Genomic DNA, 16,775 nt, shown 5'->3' with positions numbered 1-16,775 from the left:
ACACCTTGGATCACTCCTGAACGTTGGGGATCATTGGTGAAGTCAATAGACACGTTATGGTGTAGTTATCATTTAAAAGACCTATTGGGAAAAATTCAAATATTTTGACCATTGGTTGACCAAGTGTATCGGTACATCCCAGGTGTATCGGTACACTAATTACATTTGATGTTTCTCGGAGCCAGGAGTGTATCGATGCATTGGTTGTGTATCGGTACACAAAATACATTCGAAGTTGGGTCTGTATCGATACATCCAAGAGTGTATCGGTACATCCAAGAGTGTATCGGTACATCCCTTTGTAAAAAATTATTTTTGGCCCAATTATGGTTCGAAATACTTTGTAAAAATTGTTTCAAAAATATTTTAAGACTAAAACAATTTTACACTTAAGTAATGATTAAAATTGACATTTGAAAGGTTGGAGTAATATTTTTTATATTCAAATAATTTAATCAAATATATAATTTAAAATCAAATAAAATCTTAAAATTCAATAGTACTATATTTGTTATATCAAAACATCAAAATGTTTTCAACAAAAATGTATACAAGCCACTAGGATCTCATTATTACTAATATGCTGTTTATGTGATTCGATTGATGCTACTCTTTACTACTATAAGTTGAATAAGTGTAGTATATGTATTAGATTTTTGAAACAAAGAGTTTGAGGTAAGGGACCGAATAGAAAGTTTGAGAATAAGCGAATAGTGGTTGTAACGCAGTTAATTACGATCCTCATGTTCAGCATGATTAAAGTAATGCACTAACACGATAAGAAGTGCTAGTGTAAGATTAAAGAAATGAACATTCTTATAGAATTGATCCTAAGTGATGTATGTATGACTAACCCTTTAGGCTAGAGTGTGAGGGTGACTCATATTTGTAGAAAGTAATTGTCTGTTGAAGATTCAAAGTTTTGAGTTTTGACAGACTTAATAGAGTTAACTTTAAAAGAATTTATGATAATTTTGGTATCGATTGGCTATTTCCCCTATTATGCCTTAGTGAATTGATCATCTAAAGTCATTAATTTAATGAACTCAAAAGGTTCTAACATGATTTTAGAAATAACTACCAAGAAGTTATTAATACAAGGTTATCAATTCTTCTTAATCAATGTGAATGACATGTAAATTTTCGAAGTAAGGTTTGATGATATCCCAATAGTTCGAGAGTATCCAAATATGTTTCTAGAAGAGTTACTTGGAATATCTCCAAATTGATGTGTAGAATATAAAATAGAGATGTTGTCAGGTATTGTTTATTTTATAACCTCGTATTGATTAGCTCCAACCGAGCCCATAAAATTAAAGGAATAGTTATAAGAATTGTGAAGATTGGGTATTTACAAGACCAAGCGTGTCATCTGAGATGCATAAGTGTTAAATATGAAAAAGACGAGTCTATGCAAGTATGCATGGATTAACTTCAGTCAAAATAAAATAATAATGAAGAATAAGTATCTTCTTCCGAGGATTGATGATCTTTTGATCAGATAAAAGATGTATTGATGTTTTACAAGATTGATTTTTGATATGGATATTGTCAATGAAAGATTAAGGAAGAAGATCTTCCTATGACAGTTTTCAGAATTCAGTATGGATACTATGAGCTTGTTTATTAATGTTTGGTTTAACGAATGTTTCTGTGACATTTATGGATTTGATTAACCAGGTATTTCAGTTATATTTGGATTAATTGGTGGTATATTAAGACTAAAAAAGAACATGATGCATATCTTTGCATAGTTCTCCCAACTCTTCAAAAATAAAAAGTTGTATATTTAAGTTGACAAAGTGTGAACTCTGGTTGTTTAAAGTTGTATTTCTTGGACATGTTGTCTTAGCAAAGAGGATAAGAATAAACCTCAAAGAAGTACAAGCCATCACTACAAGAAATTTTGATTGTTTCAACAAAATTATTTATCATTAAAAGTACTAAATTTGTCACGATATATTTATTTTGACCAATTTTATTTGTTACCATGTTTGTTAGAACAACCTTGTCATTTAAAGTATATTGTGACAAAATTGTGTTCGTTACCATTGTATAGTACTTATTATAACAATGAAATTTCGTTACTATAATTAACTTATCACAATAAAATATTTGTCACAATCAATTAACTATTTCGTCACGAGAAGTATATTTTGTCATAACTAACTTATATTTAAACATCAAATATAAATGGTTTTTGTGACGAAAATACATAAGACAACAAAAATTATTTTGTCACAGTTACTACTTCGTCACTAAATGTAAGTTACAGAGACAAAATATTTGTTAAAATAAAAATAATTATTTAATCACAAAAAGTAAATTTCGTCACAATTAACTTAAATTATAACATCAAATAAAAAAGTTTTCGTGACAAATACATATTACAACAAAAATTATTTCTCACTACTTTTATTTCGTTACTAAATATTTTTTTATAACTTTTTATTGTGACTAAATAATTTGTTACAATTTGTTATTGTGAAAGAATATTATTTGTCACAAATTTTTATAATGAGAAATTAATATTAGTTATAAATTGTTATTTTGATTAAATAAATTTGTCACAATTTTTTATTTTGATAAAATATTATGACGAAATAAATTTGACATAACTTTTTATTTTGATTAAATTTAACGTGTTATTGTGACTAAATCATTTTGTTACAATTTGTCATTCTGAAAAATATTACTTGTTGAAGATACTAGTTTTTTTTTCATCCATTTATTTTTATTTATTTTTTTATTTATGTTATTATTATTTTATTATATTATTATTAATAAATATGATTATTATTACAAACAGGCCCATGTATGGATCCAGTCCAGATGACCCATTTACAAACCCGACCCGTTTACAAGCCCAACCCGGATCCAGCATAACCCTAACAGACTAGGGTTTCTTTCTTCCCAGCCAGCCGCCCAGTATCATAGCCGTTGGATCTGGCTATGATCCAACGGTCCAGATGGTTCCAGCAGGAAACCCTAGGGTGATGATACCCTAGGGACACGTCCCAGCCGCCGCTGCTGCTTCCAGAAGACTCCACCGCCACACCAACGTTCCAGCTTCAGCCACGCCCCGTTGAAGACTCCAGAAGTGCCTCGTCAATGCCCCATGTCGAAGCCCTATGGTGAGTCACCACCATAGTTCGGTGACTCACCAAAGGTCACCCCTTTGTGACCAGTCTGAGACAAACCTCATGGTGGCTATAAAAGCCACTGGTTCCCTGTAAACAAAAAAAAGGACAGAGGGGAGCAACCAAGATACAGAGACAGAGAGCAAAAAAAAAAAGAGGAGAGACGAGAAACAGACCACAACAGCGAGCCAAACAACACCCATAGCAGCGAATCGAAAGCAAAGAGAGAAAAAAAGAAAAGACTTACCCTCGGTAAGCCCAAACATAGTCGAAAACTGTGTAACCGAGGTAAAACTGTCGGTTTGTTTTCTAGATTTACTCCGATTAGGAGATTTTTAAGGAAAACTAAGGCTAGATTCGGCTTTAGGGGATTTAGAGCTTCGTTTTGGGGTATTTTGGGATTTTCCGGCCACCGTCAGCGGAGATCGGACCCGGAGTATGGTGGCCGGCCGGTGGCCTGATCCCTCAGGCGAGGGAATTTGTAGAGAGAATGCAGAGCTTCTTTCTCCTTTGAGAGAGAAGCAGAACAAGGAAATGAGGGAGACCAGCCATTTTAGGCCGGTTTTTGGGTTTAAATACCCCTCCCCGAACGACGTCGTTTTGGGGGAGGGGTTTGTCTGTAATTAACTAAAGGTTAAACCCTTTCCGCAGTCATCCTAACTTGTAATCTTTACATTTTAGTCACTAAATCAATTTATAATCCTTTTAATTCGGTTCTTTAATTTTAATTTTATTTATTTTAGTCCTTTCTATTAAATAATATATTTAGGATAAATACGTATTTAGTCCTTTAGTTTTAATAAATAATATTTTAATCCTGAGTATATATTTTTAATTTATTTTAATTTGATATTCTAATTTTTTATAATTTTATTTTAGTCACTAAATTAATAAATAAGGAAAATAGCATGTTTAATCCCTATAATTTTAAATAATTAATTACAAATTAGATATTTAATTTTATTAGATTATAATTTAGTCACTAATTTTAAATATTTTCTTTTATTATAAAGTTTTATTGCTTTTAAATATATAGTTCTAATTGTATTTTTATTATTGTTTATTTATATTTTAATTTTACTTGTTTATATATTTAAATATTATTTTATTATATAGTCATATAAATATATATATAATAAATAATGATTTATATTTTTTACAATAAATTATTTTTATCATATTTTAATGTTTATTTATTTTTCAATATCGAAGAGAAAGGGCAGTCTTAAAATAACTGGATGTATATTTTCTGATATTTTTAAATAAATAAATATCTTATTTTATAAATTATATATTAATTATTTTTTTATTTATTTAATATCGAAGAAAAGAGTTGTCTTAAGGTACCTAGAAGCCCTTTTCTGATATTTTTTTAAAATAAATATCTTACTATATTAAAATAAATTTTTATTATCTTAAGAAAATGTTTTAGTCATTTATTTATTAATATCGAAGAAAAGAGCTGTCTTAAGGCACCTAGAAGTCCTTTTCTGATATTTCTAAATAAATAAATATTTTTATAAATATATTAATATATTTTCTTAAATATTATATTAATAAAATTTGAAATAACATAATTATAAATTAAATATATTTGAATTCTTAAAATTCTATTATTAGAGACAATTTGTAATTAAAAAGTACCAATTTTGGGCGTTGTAGGGGTGCTAATCCTTCCCTAAACGTAACCGACCACGAATCCCTTTTTATTATTAAAAAGAAAGAATTTTTGGTTATAAACGCAGATCAGTTCATCTTTTAACTGATGTTTTCTTAAAAACTCTGTTAAAAGATAATTTTTAGGTATTCGACTTACCTGACCCAAAAGGCCGATGGCGACTCCCAAATTATTTTCAAAACCATTTATTCACATCAATTTTCCCACCAAGTAAAAAATTTTGTGCCCGGACGAAAACCGGTTACGACAGCTTGGCGACTCTGCTGGGGACGATCATGCTTTTAAAAATCAATTATAAATTGTCTCTATTAATTATAAATTCAAAATTCATATATTTAATTTATAATTCTTTTTTATATATATACATATTATTTTTATAGTATTTATATATATTATTAATATTTCATTTTATTTGCAAGTATTTTATTTCATTATTTATTTTTCTGTTAGAGGTTTGAACATTTCTTCTCACACACAACACTTGCATTGCATAACATAAAGCTCTATAATTGAGTTTGTCCCTTTTAAGTGGGAGTGAAAGCGACGTCTTCGTGAGAATTTATTCTCTGTGTCAGACCTAGCAAGTAACTTTCGGGGTTCATATGCTCTATGTCTTCGTGAGAATTTATCCTCGTGTCAGGTATAGAGAAATGTATCCCCTCGAATTGAACTCAATCCGCTTAAGTCTGTAATGGACTAGGATTGAGGGTTGACAGCCCAAGGGGGCATCAACAAGGACAGTTCGAGTACCTTTACTCCTAGAACTGAAAACCTGCATATAATAAACCCTAGAAACTCTCCCGATCTGAAACCATGCCGAAATTTTGTCAGTAGGTATACACAAAGGAGAAATAAACTCTAGCTTTTAATTTATTTCCTTTTCCTGAATAAATGCATGCGAACTAGAAATCATGCAGTTAGGTTAATTTTTCCAAAAAAGCATGGAACTAGAAAGCATGAGGTTAAGATTTATACATTGATAGATAGAATTTTTATTTCTATTAATTGGTACTAACCAATTTATTTTCCTTTCTCATTTTATTGTGCTCTAACTTGTTTGCATGAATTTCTTTTGTTTGCATTGCATGATCATGCCATAATCAAAAGGTGTTTACTGGAAAGACTGTTCATCAAATTGGAAAGAAATCGTAAATGGACAAAAAGTTTTATGATCAAACAAAATATGATGCGGCCAAGGAAAGACATCTTGAAGAAACTCCGAGGATGGAAGAGAACAATGCACATAGAAAACCGGTTATATTAATACCAAAAGTATTACACAAAGATCCTACCAGATTGATACCAAAAGCAGTCTATGGTAAGAGCATCAGTCAGGGCATTCAGAGTGGAGGAGGTTTTTATGAAGCTCAAGCATGTTATTTGAAGGACTTGAATGACCAAAACAAGAAATTGAGAACAGAAATGAAAACCATGCATGAAGATTTTCAGAAGATCAGTCAAACCTTTCAAAATGCTGGCCTAGGAAGTACCCCAGAAGAGTGGATAACAGGGGTCACCAAGCTGAAAAAGAACTGCAACATATATGAAGATCTTGTTCAAGAAATTCTTGGACAGAAAATATCTCTTACAAGGGAAAATGAGCAACTCCGAGAAATGACACAGAAAATGAAAGAGAATGTCATGGAAGAGGTTGCAGTCCAGACAAGCAATATGTCCCTTAAGTTGATAGACTAATTTGGCTTTGGAGAAGTTAGGAATGAAATATATCCATATATGTAAAGTTTTGTTTGATGTACCGAAACTTTTGCGTTCAATGAAATCTGTTCTAAGATGATCACTCTTGAGTAACACCTTTTCATACATGCATTTGTATTTTGCATTTGTACATTTTTATGTTTGTATTTACATTTACATATTTACATTTGCCTTTGGCATCTTTACATTTTTTATGTCATAATACATTAAAACATTCATTCATTAAAATAAGGATTTCAAACGAAATGATCTTGGTTTTTCTTCGAAGCAAGAACGCTCAGCACGACACAAGAAAAATGTCTAAAGAAACTGAGGATAGGCTAGCCAAATTTGAGATAGAGCAGAAAGCAATACAAGAGGAATTAAGGAGAAAGTTGGCACAAATTGAAGCTAATATCACAAATTCTCATATCGATCTACTGAACAATATGAAAGAAATGATTGAGAAGCATCAGACCGCTGGAAAAAGTCTTGTCGAAACATACTTCTGGACACTCGAAGGTGGCTCATTGTCATAAGCTTCAAGAGCCTTACAGATCCTTTCTGTCAATTTGGCACTTCCTGTACATGTTTATAAACAGTTCAACTTTGTTCTTGGATCCCAGGTAGGACATTATTTCTTTGTCAATGGAAAAGCATCAGCACATGGAGGAAGTAGAATAAGAGAAAATCTGTTCTCAATTGGCAGAATTATGAATATAGCCCTTTTCAGTGTAGTAGCATGAAAATGCTTCGAATCTACAAATTCTGGCTCTACATCGAATAAGTACTGTGATATTCCAGTCCAAACATTAACTGGAGCAAGTGCCATGTGCTCATAGTAGAAATAAGAAGACTCAATAGCATCCTCTGGAAGTGTTATTTGAGTTATCTGATCTGGTTTGGTATGAACCCCAAAACTAATCATTGGATTTGAAAGATGAATTTGCTCATAGTAGAAATAAGGAGACCCAATAGCATCTTCTGGAAGTGTTCTTTGAGTTATCTGATCTGATTCGGTAGGAACCCCAGAACCGATCATTGGAATTGAAAGATGAACTGCATGATCATCTTCATTAAGAAGCTTCTTTTCAAGCTTCCTCTGCTTCTTCCTTTTCCACAAATCATAGCCCAAGTTTCGCCTTTGCTTGTAATTGGGATCATTGCATAATGGCTTCCTATCTTCTACCATAAGAAGTGCATCAGTAGCCTTAGCCATTTGATCAGCACATATAAAATCTGTCAATTCTGCAATTGATGAATCTGAACCACATCTCTCCATGGCTATTGAAGCCTCAGCCTCTGAGAATCCCATTTTTGTCAAGTGTAACAGTTTATTCTCCTCATTAGAATCAGAATCCAGGATTTCCTTAATATCAAAAGAACTATCAATATCTGTGAAATCATCTTGAAAGATCACTTCATAATCAGATGAGTTGTTATCAAAATCAACATGTTGCATGGGTGCGGATTTTTGAAGAGCATGTACCACTGTATATGTAGTCGTGCTATTGCATCAGATTACTGTTTGCATAAATTGGTTTCTCTCCCACAGAAAAGTATATTTCAGAGATGGCTTTCACTGAAGATGATAAGCCACTGTGTCAGCCTGGAACGGATTACCAAGCTATTTTTACTGCTCTGTCCGACTAAATCCCTCCAGATACAGAAAATGGTCACCTCATTCAGAAGACACATATCTCAGACGTTTCTGTCAGAATGATTGAGTACTTCTTAAGTTTGTGACAATATGAAGAGAATTTCTCCAGTTACTTGATAATATTACTGTTTAGTGACACCAGAATGAGAGTATTCAACATAAACAGATTTGGGGCATGAATAAAGCCACAAGTACCTACAATAGTTCATTGTCAAAATTAGACCTCGTGGGGATCATGACATTTCAGTTAAACAGACATTGAGAGTGAATCAGAAGCAGAATATTGAGGCATCTTGAAAGCCCATTTCAAACAGAAATAGAATATTGGGGCATTTTGAAGGCTCACAACAATATGAATATTTGGGCATTCTTAGAGGCTCATCTTAACAAGAAGTAATGTTAAGCACACTTTTAACATCTGTATCAGCAAATGTTGGGGCATTTTAAAGGTTCCTTCATACAGATCCATGTGGGGCATTTTGAAGGCTCAGATTAACAAGAAGCAAATATTGGGGCATGCTGAAAGCCCATTTCAATCAGAATCAGGACTGTTAATGCATTTTGAACACTTGTATTAGCCAATGTTGGGGCATGCTGAAGGCCCATATCATCCTGTGTCGAGATCATTGACTTGAACAAATATTTCTAATGAGACATAAAGATATGAAGAATGAAAATGGTGAAACAGTGACAGTCGAGCTGACTATACATAATTGCTTCATTCATTAGGCAGTTATATCAGGGTCCTGTTGTTGAACAAATATCTATTCAACAAGTATGGTTTCAAATACCCAATCTTCTTAAACCATGTGTCACATGAAAGTGTGTTCTTTGTTAAGCTACATCATGGTTGCATGAATAAAGATGGTCCCTTTTTAGACCATTCGATCCAAGGATCATTTCCTCGAGACCTCAAAATCTGAATTTGGCCTTTTGTGTGTCGGTAATAATTGAAAATATTTCTTTGAGATTCTTGTCAGTTAGTTTCAACCATACTGTTGACAAAGCTGTTTTTCATATCAGTTTTGTTTACTTGATGACATTGAAGAGAGAAGCTCATGTATATTGCTCTTTCCCGATATTACTGGGGTTATCATTGCCAGCTAGACTGAACCGAGTTTTCATCTATTTGGTTTATCATGTGCGTTTCATCCCCAGCATCAAGAATTCTATGGATACCTTTCCATACATGACTCTTATAGTGGGCGTGTTTCTAATTCCTACAACGCTCATTACAGAAGAAAACGTGATCAGTATTACATTTGCCCTTGCCTGAGATGATATCAAGATTTGTTAGTATCTCCTATTCAATTCGACACCAGCACATTTTGTGAATTTGACCAACTTTTTGGTCATACCAACATCACACTTGAATCCCCATTGAGTTTTGTTCTCAAATGGTCTTGTAACATCATACAAAAACTTTGAACACCATTCAAAGAGATTCAATGATTGAGAAATCTTGGCATAAGCCAAAAAAAGGATGAATGTATTGTCAAATGCTTTACGAACATCTGAGCAGAAGCCACATAAAAGGATGAATGTGTTGTCAAGTGTTTTACATCTCGACAGAAACCACAGGAAAAGATGAATGTATTGTCAAATGTTTTATGAACCAGTGATTATGGTGCTGAACCAATGTTGTGATCATATGGTTTACATTTTTGATCCAAGATGAAGTCTGTCTTCTTCAACCCCAAGATTAGAAGTTGAGATATGATGAAGATTTCTTTCCACAGAAGGAGAGCTGAAATTTTAACAACAAGAAACTATTGGAGCCAACTAAGATCAAACAATAGGTTGTTGTTAAACATCTTTACATGATATGGTTTGAGTTGCTTTGTTCGAGATCCAATTTGATGTGGAGACATGAAAGGAATTGGAATAAATCCTCCTTGTGATATGTTTCAAGACTCAAATCAGAACAGACTCTACTCTCCTAATTAATCCCTGCTGAGTCAAACATATCTACATCTACATTCTTCAAAGATGATAGATTCTCTCTTCAAAGATGATAGATTCCCTTTTTAAAGATGACAGATTCTCTTTTCAAAGATGAAAGCTTTATAAGATTTCTGCACAACTCCAAGCAAAGAAAGTTGGTTTTATCCAAGACAAAATGGGGCATCAAGGTCATAGTTCTAACTACGACAAGAGTTCCACAAATGAAACAATTCTTCTGAGACTTTCATGAAGCAAAGAAGACATAAAGATACAAGTTGATCAGATGGTTCTTCAGAAATGCAAGCTTGATAGCATAAGTTGCTACACTGATATCCAAGGGTAACCTTGGAAATGAATGATGAAGTGGAGGAAAACCAAGCTCACCACTTTGAAGTCAAATGAAGATTGCATCAACATTCATGCATCATATTTAGACATTTGCAAAATAGGAACATTTTCATTCATTTTATCCATATTGAATATTTGACAGGAATTTCAAAGATTTTAGCAAAGATTCAAATCCATCATTTAATGGATCAACATTTCCGGAAGAGTTCAAAATGAGAAGAACTCATCTGAAGAAGAAGTTCATAATGAGAAGAATTTGTTCAACTTTTCGCTCAAATTCATCACTCGATGGATCAGCATTGCCAGGTCGAGTTCATAATGAGAAGAACTCATCTGAAGAAAGAAGAACAAGTTCATAATGAGAAGAACTTGTTCAACGTTTCGCTCAAATTCATCACTCGATGGATCAGCATTGCCAGGTCGAGTTCATAATGAGAAGAACTCATCTGAAGAAAGAAGAAGAAGTTCATAATGAGAAGAATTTGTTCAACTTTTCGCTCAAATTCATCATTCGATGGATCAGCATTGCCAGGTCGAGTTCATAATGAGAAGAATTTGTTCAACTTTTCGCTCAAATTGATCACTCGATGGATCAGCATTGCCAGGTCGAGTTCATAATGAGAAGAACTCATCTGAAGAAAAAGAAGAAGTTCATAATGAGAAGAATTTGTTCAACTTTTCGCTCAAATTCATCAAAAGTTGAACAAATTCATCACTCGATGGATCAGCATTGCCAGGTCGAGTTCATAATGAGAAGAACTCATCTGAAGAAAGAAGAAGAAGTTCATAATGAGAAGAACTTGTTCAACTTTTCGCTCAAATTCATCACTCGATGGATCAGCATTGCCAGGTCGAGTTCATAATGAGAAGAACTCATCTGAAGAAAGAAGAAAAAGTTCATAATGAGAAGAACTTGTTTAACTTTTTGCGTGAATTCATCATTCGATGGATCAACATTTCCAGAAAAAGTTCATAATGAGAAGAACTCATCTGAAGAGGATAATAAGTTCATAATGAGAAGAACTTGTTCAACCTTTTGCTCGACTCTATCGCAAAAGGAGATATATCAGCATCAACATTTCCAGAAGAAGTTCATAATGAGAAGAACTCATCTGAAGAAGGAGAATAAATTCGTAATGAGAAGAATTTGTTCAACCTTGCCTTAATTCATCACATATGAAGCTGAATCAACAACTCCTCTTTTGAAGATCAGCATTTCTAGAAAGAGTTCATAATAAGAAAAACTCATCTGAAGAGGAAGAAGAAGTTCATAATGAGAAGAGCTTATTCAACCTTTTGCTAGATTGCATCACAGAAGGAGATGAATTGTAATCCCCAGTGAAAGAGTTCATAATGAGAAGAACATGTTCAACATTAAAAAATAAAAAATAAAAAATAAAAAAAAAAACTTATTATCTTTTCGTCTTTGCCCTATTCTTGTTAACACAAAAATGAGCAAAGAGGGGAAGCTGAAGATACTAGTTTTTTTTTCATCCATTTATTTTTATTTATATTTTTATTTATGTTATTATTATTTTATTATATTATTATTAATAAATATGATTATTATTACAAACAGGCCCATGTATGGATCCAGTCCAGATGACCCATTTACAAACCCGACCGTTTACAAGCCCAACCCGGATCCAGCATAACCCTAACAGACTAGGGTTTCTTTCTTCCCAGCCAGCCGCCCAGCATCACAGCCGTTGGATCTGGCTATGATCCTACGGTCCAGATGGTTCCAGCAGGAAACCCTAGGGTGATGATACCCTAGGGACACGTCCCAGCCGCCGCTGCTGCTTCCAGAAGACTCCACCGCCACACCAACGTTCCAGCTTCAGCCACGCCCCGTTGAAGACTCAGAAGTGCCTCGTCAATGCCCCATATCGAAGCCCTATGGTGAGTCACCACCATAGTTCGGTGACTCACCAAAGGTCACCCCTTTGTGACTAGTCCGAGACGAACCTCATGGTGGCTATAAAAGCCACTGGTTCCCTGCAAATAAAAAAAGGACAGAGGGGAGCAACCAAGATACAGAGACAGAGAGCAAAAAAAAAAAGAGGAGAGACGAGAAACAGACCACAACAGCGAGCCAAACAACACCCATAGCAGCGAATCGAAAGCAAAGAGAGAAAAAAAGAAAAGACTTACCCTCGGTAAGCCCAAACATAGTCGAAAACTGTGTAAAAACCGAGGTAAAACCGTCAGTTTGTTTTCTAGATTTACTCCGATTAGGAGATTTTTAAGGAAAACTAAGGCTAGATTCGGCTTTAGGGGATTTAGAGCTTCGTTTTGGGGTATTTTGGGATTTTCGGCCACCGTGACGGTGGCCGCCGGCGGAGATCGGAGCCGGAGTATGGTGGTCGACCGGTGGCCTGATCCCTCAGGCGAGGGAATTTATAGAGAGAAGGCAGAGCTTCTCTCTCCTTTGAGAGAGAAGCAGAACAAGGAAATGAGGGAGACCGGCCATTTTAGGCCGATTTTTGGGTTTAAATACCCCTCCCCGAACGACATCGTTTTGGGGGAGGGGTTTGTCTGTAATTAACTAAAGGTTAAACCCTTTCCGCAGTCATCCTAACTTGTAATCTTTACATTTTAGTCACTAAATCAATTTATAATCCTTTTAATTCGGTTCTTTAATTTTAATTTTATTTATTTTAGTCCTTTCTATTAAATAATATATTTAGGATAAATACGTATTTAGTCCTTTAGTTTTAATAAATAATATTTTAATCCCAAGTAACCGAGGTAAAACTGTCGGTTTGTTTTCTAGATTTACTACGATTAGGAGATTTTTAAGGAAAACTAAGGCTTGATTCGGCTTTAGGGGATTTAGAGCTTTGTTTTGGGGTATTTTGGGATTTTTCGGCCACCGTGACGGTGGCCGGCGGCGGAGATCGAAGCCGGAGTATGGTGGCCTGATCCCTCAGGCGAGGGAATTTGTAGAGAGAAGGTAGAGCTTCTCTCTCCTTTGAGAGAGAAGCAGAACAAGGAAATGAGGGAGGCCGGCCATTTTAGGCCGGTTTTTGGGTTTAAATACCCCTCCCCGAACGACGTCGTTTTGGGAGAGGGGTTTGTCTTTAATTAACTAAAGGTTAAACCCTTTCCTCAGTCATCCTAACTTGTAATCTTTACATTTTAGTCACTAAATCAATTTATAATCCTTTTAATTCGGTTCTTTAATTATAATTTTATTTATTTTAGTCCTTTCTATTAAATAATATATTTAGGATAAATACGTATTTAGTCCTTTAGTTTTAATAAATAATATTTTAATCCTTAGTATATATTTTTAATTTATTTTAATTTTATATTCTAATTTTATATAATTTTATTTTAGTCACTAAATTAATAAATAAGGAAAATAGCATGTTTAATCCATATAATTTTAAATAATTAATTACAAATTAGATATTTAATTTTATTAGATTATAATTTAGTCACTAATTTTAAATATTTTCTTTTATTATAAAGTTTTATTGCTTTTAAATATATAGTTCTAATTGTATTTTTATTATTGTTTATTTATATTTTAATTTTACTTGTTTATATATTTAAATATTATTTTATTATAAAGTCATATAAATATATATATAATAAATAATGATTTATATTTTTTACAATAAATTATTTTTATCATATTTTAATATTTATTTATTTTTCAATATCGAAGAGAAAGGGCAGTCTTAAAATAACTGGATGTCTATTTTCTGATATTTTTAAATAAATAAATATCTTATTTTATAAATTATATATTAATTATTTTTTTATTTATTTAATATCGAAGAAAAGAGTTGTCTTAAGGTACCTAGAAGCCCTTTTCTGATATTTTTTTAAAATAAATATCTTACTATATTAAAATAATTTTTATTATCTTAAGAAAATGTTTTAGTCATTTATTTATTAATATCGAAGAAAAGAGCTGTCTTAAGGCACCTAGAAGTCATTTTCTGATATTTCTAAATAAATAAATATTTTTATAAATATATTAATATATTTTCTTAAATATTATATTAATAAAATTTGAAATAACATAATTATAAATTAAATATATTTGAATTCTTAAAATTCTATTATTAGAGACAATTTGTAATTAAAAAGTACCAATTTTGGGCATTGTAGGGGTGTTAATCATTCCCTAAACGTAACCAACCAGGAATCCCTTTTTATTATTAAAAAGAAAGAATTTTTGGTTATAAACACAGATCAGTTCATCTTTTAACTGATGTTTTCTTAAAAACTCTGTTAAAAGATAATTTTTAGGTATTCGACTTACCTGACCCAAAAGGCCGATGGCGACTCCCAAATTATTTTCAAAACCATTTATTCACATCAATTTTCCCGCCAAGTAAAAAATTTTGTGCCCGGACGAAAACCGGTTACGACACTTGTCTTATTTTTTTATATTGAGAAATTAATATTTATGTGTTACTAAATTTATGTGTTCCCTTATACACTCAACAAAACCACTACCACCAGGAGAAAAGCAAAGTGCAAATTTTGTGCCAAAAAAAGTTTGCCTACACAAACAAATAAATAAATGTATACATAAAATTATAGAAGAGTTACATGTTGTCTATAAAGATAACATCTTTACCTGCAGAAGATGAAGCACCCTAAACCCCTTGACTGGTACATGCTTTTCAAATAACATGAAAGAATGCCAGTGTGCCAATCATTGGCTATAAAGATAACATCTTCCCCTGTAAAAGATGAAGCACTTAATGCCTAAGTTTCACAGGAAAAATGTGTTGAAACTTTCAAGTTTAAGACCAAAGAGGAACAGTCCATACCATATGGTCCTGAAAAGTATTTGGTGTTGTTTAAATTCAAAACCCTGGGTGCCTCCAGAGCGGCCTGGCATAACAAGCTAAACCACAATTGATTGTCTTTGTAGTCTTCACCTGCATTAGGGCCATAGTTTTTATCCAGTTTTGCCCCATACCTGAATCATCATTTTGGTGCAAGGAAATAGAAGAATAAAATAGAACATGTTAAGGAAACAGGATTAACAGAACAAAATACAAACCTTCTCAAGGAACATCGGGTGATCAACAAAGATACGATCAACTCCACGTTTGTATTGGATTTTGAGGGTTTAGGATTGTAATCACCATTTTTACCTTAGCCTCCAGCAGCTGCCAGCACTTCAACCCAGTTGGTTCCCCGCTCCATACAGCAGCTGCCAGCAGCCTAGCTCCACTCGTTGCCTCCCTTGCTCCACATTTCGGTTCCAGCTCCCCACCAAGGAACAACACCACAGCAGCTCCCAGACCAGCTGTCCTTCCACGTTTCATTGTTAGTGGTACATATTATAATTACACAATTATATAACTTTTAATGGCAGTGTCCTTCCATTGTATGATTCTTCATTCTAATCATACTATTACTTTTCAAAAAATGTTAGTGGTACATATTATAATTACACAATTATATAAATTTAAATCCGCTAAGGATGAAAGGATGTTTCTCGAATGTTCACTAGGGTGATTGGAATATCATGTCATTTGTGTTGATTTTGAATTTATAACCCATGAATCTCTGAAATCTTATTGGCAAATAACAAAATACATTTGTTCATATTTAATTAACTATAAAATTTTCCTTAGTAAGGTCAACAGATTTTACCTGGTTGCAAGCAGTACAAAGCCACACCCTTTGGCTGCAGGAATCTTGACATATACAATCTCTCCAACTGTTGAAAAGAATTGCTTCAATTCCTCTTCTGAAACATTTGGATCCCAACAAAAAATCTTCAAAAAGTATGATAGTTAGTCCAAGAGATGAGAGATAATTTCTAAAATAACTTGAGGATACCTCACTTACTGTTGTATTAGTATTCTCATTAGCAGGTGGAAGCACTTGCACAGGAGTTGTGTAAGCTGGAGCTAGATATGTATCAGCTGCATAACCAGGGGTAAACGTATTTTAGAATTTCTACCCCTCCTATGTCAGCATAAGTTTGCATACATGTACCCAATACATAACACGGCTAAAATATCCAAGATCAATGCATAGACAAATATTGGCACAAGTACACAATTAGGCATAGATTCATGAATAGAATCAATAGGAGGAATATAGACATAGATTCATGGATCAATACAACTCTAATAGAACAGAAAGCAATTGATAGATATAGTTTTCGAAACAAACAAATAGGCAGCGAAAGGTGAAACAAAAACTGCGGATCAACTAGGCATCCTTAGGGACTTGCATAAGAATAGAAAAAGCTGAATCACATATAAATACCATGGAATAAGGATTGATTCATGGATCCTACTCAATAAAAAATGAAGCAATTGAA

This window comes from Hibiscus syriacus, unplaced genomic scaffold (assembly GCF_006381635.1).
Source record: "Hibiscus syriacus cultivar Baekdansim isolate YM2019G1 unplaced genomic scaffold, ASM638163v2 tig00110450_pilon, whole genome shotgun sequence".
NCBI classification, from domain to species: Eukaryota; Viridiplantae; Streptophyta; class Magnoliopsida; order Malvales; family Malvaceae; genus Hibiscus; species Hibiscus syriacus.
Note: the sequence above shows the minus strand (reverse complement) of the source record.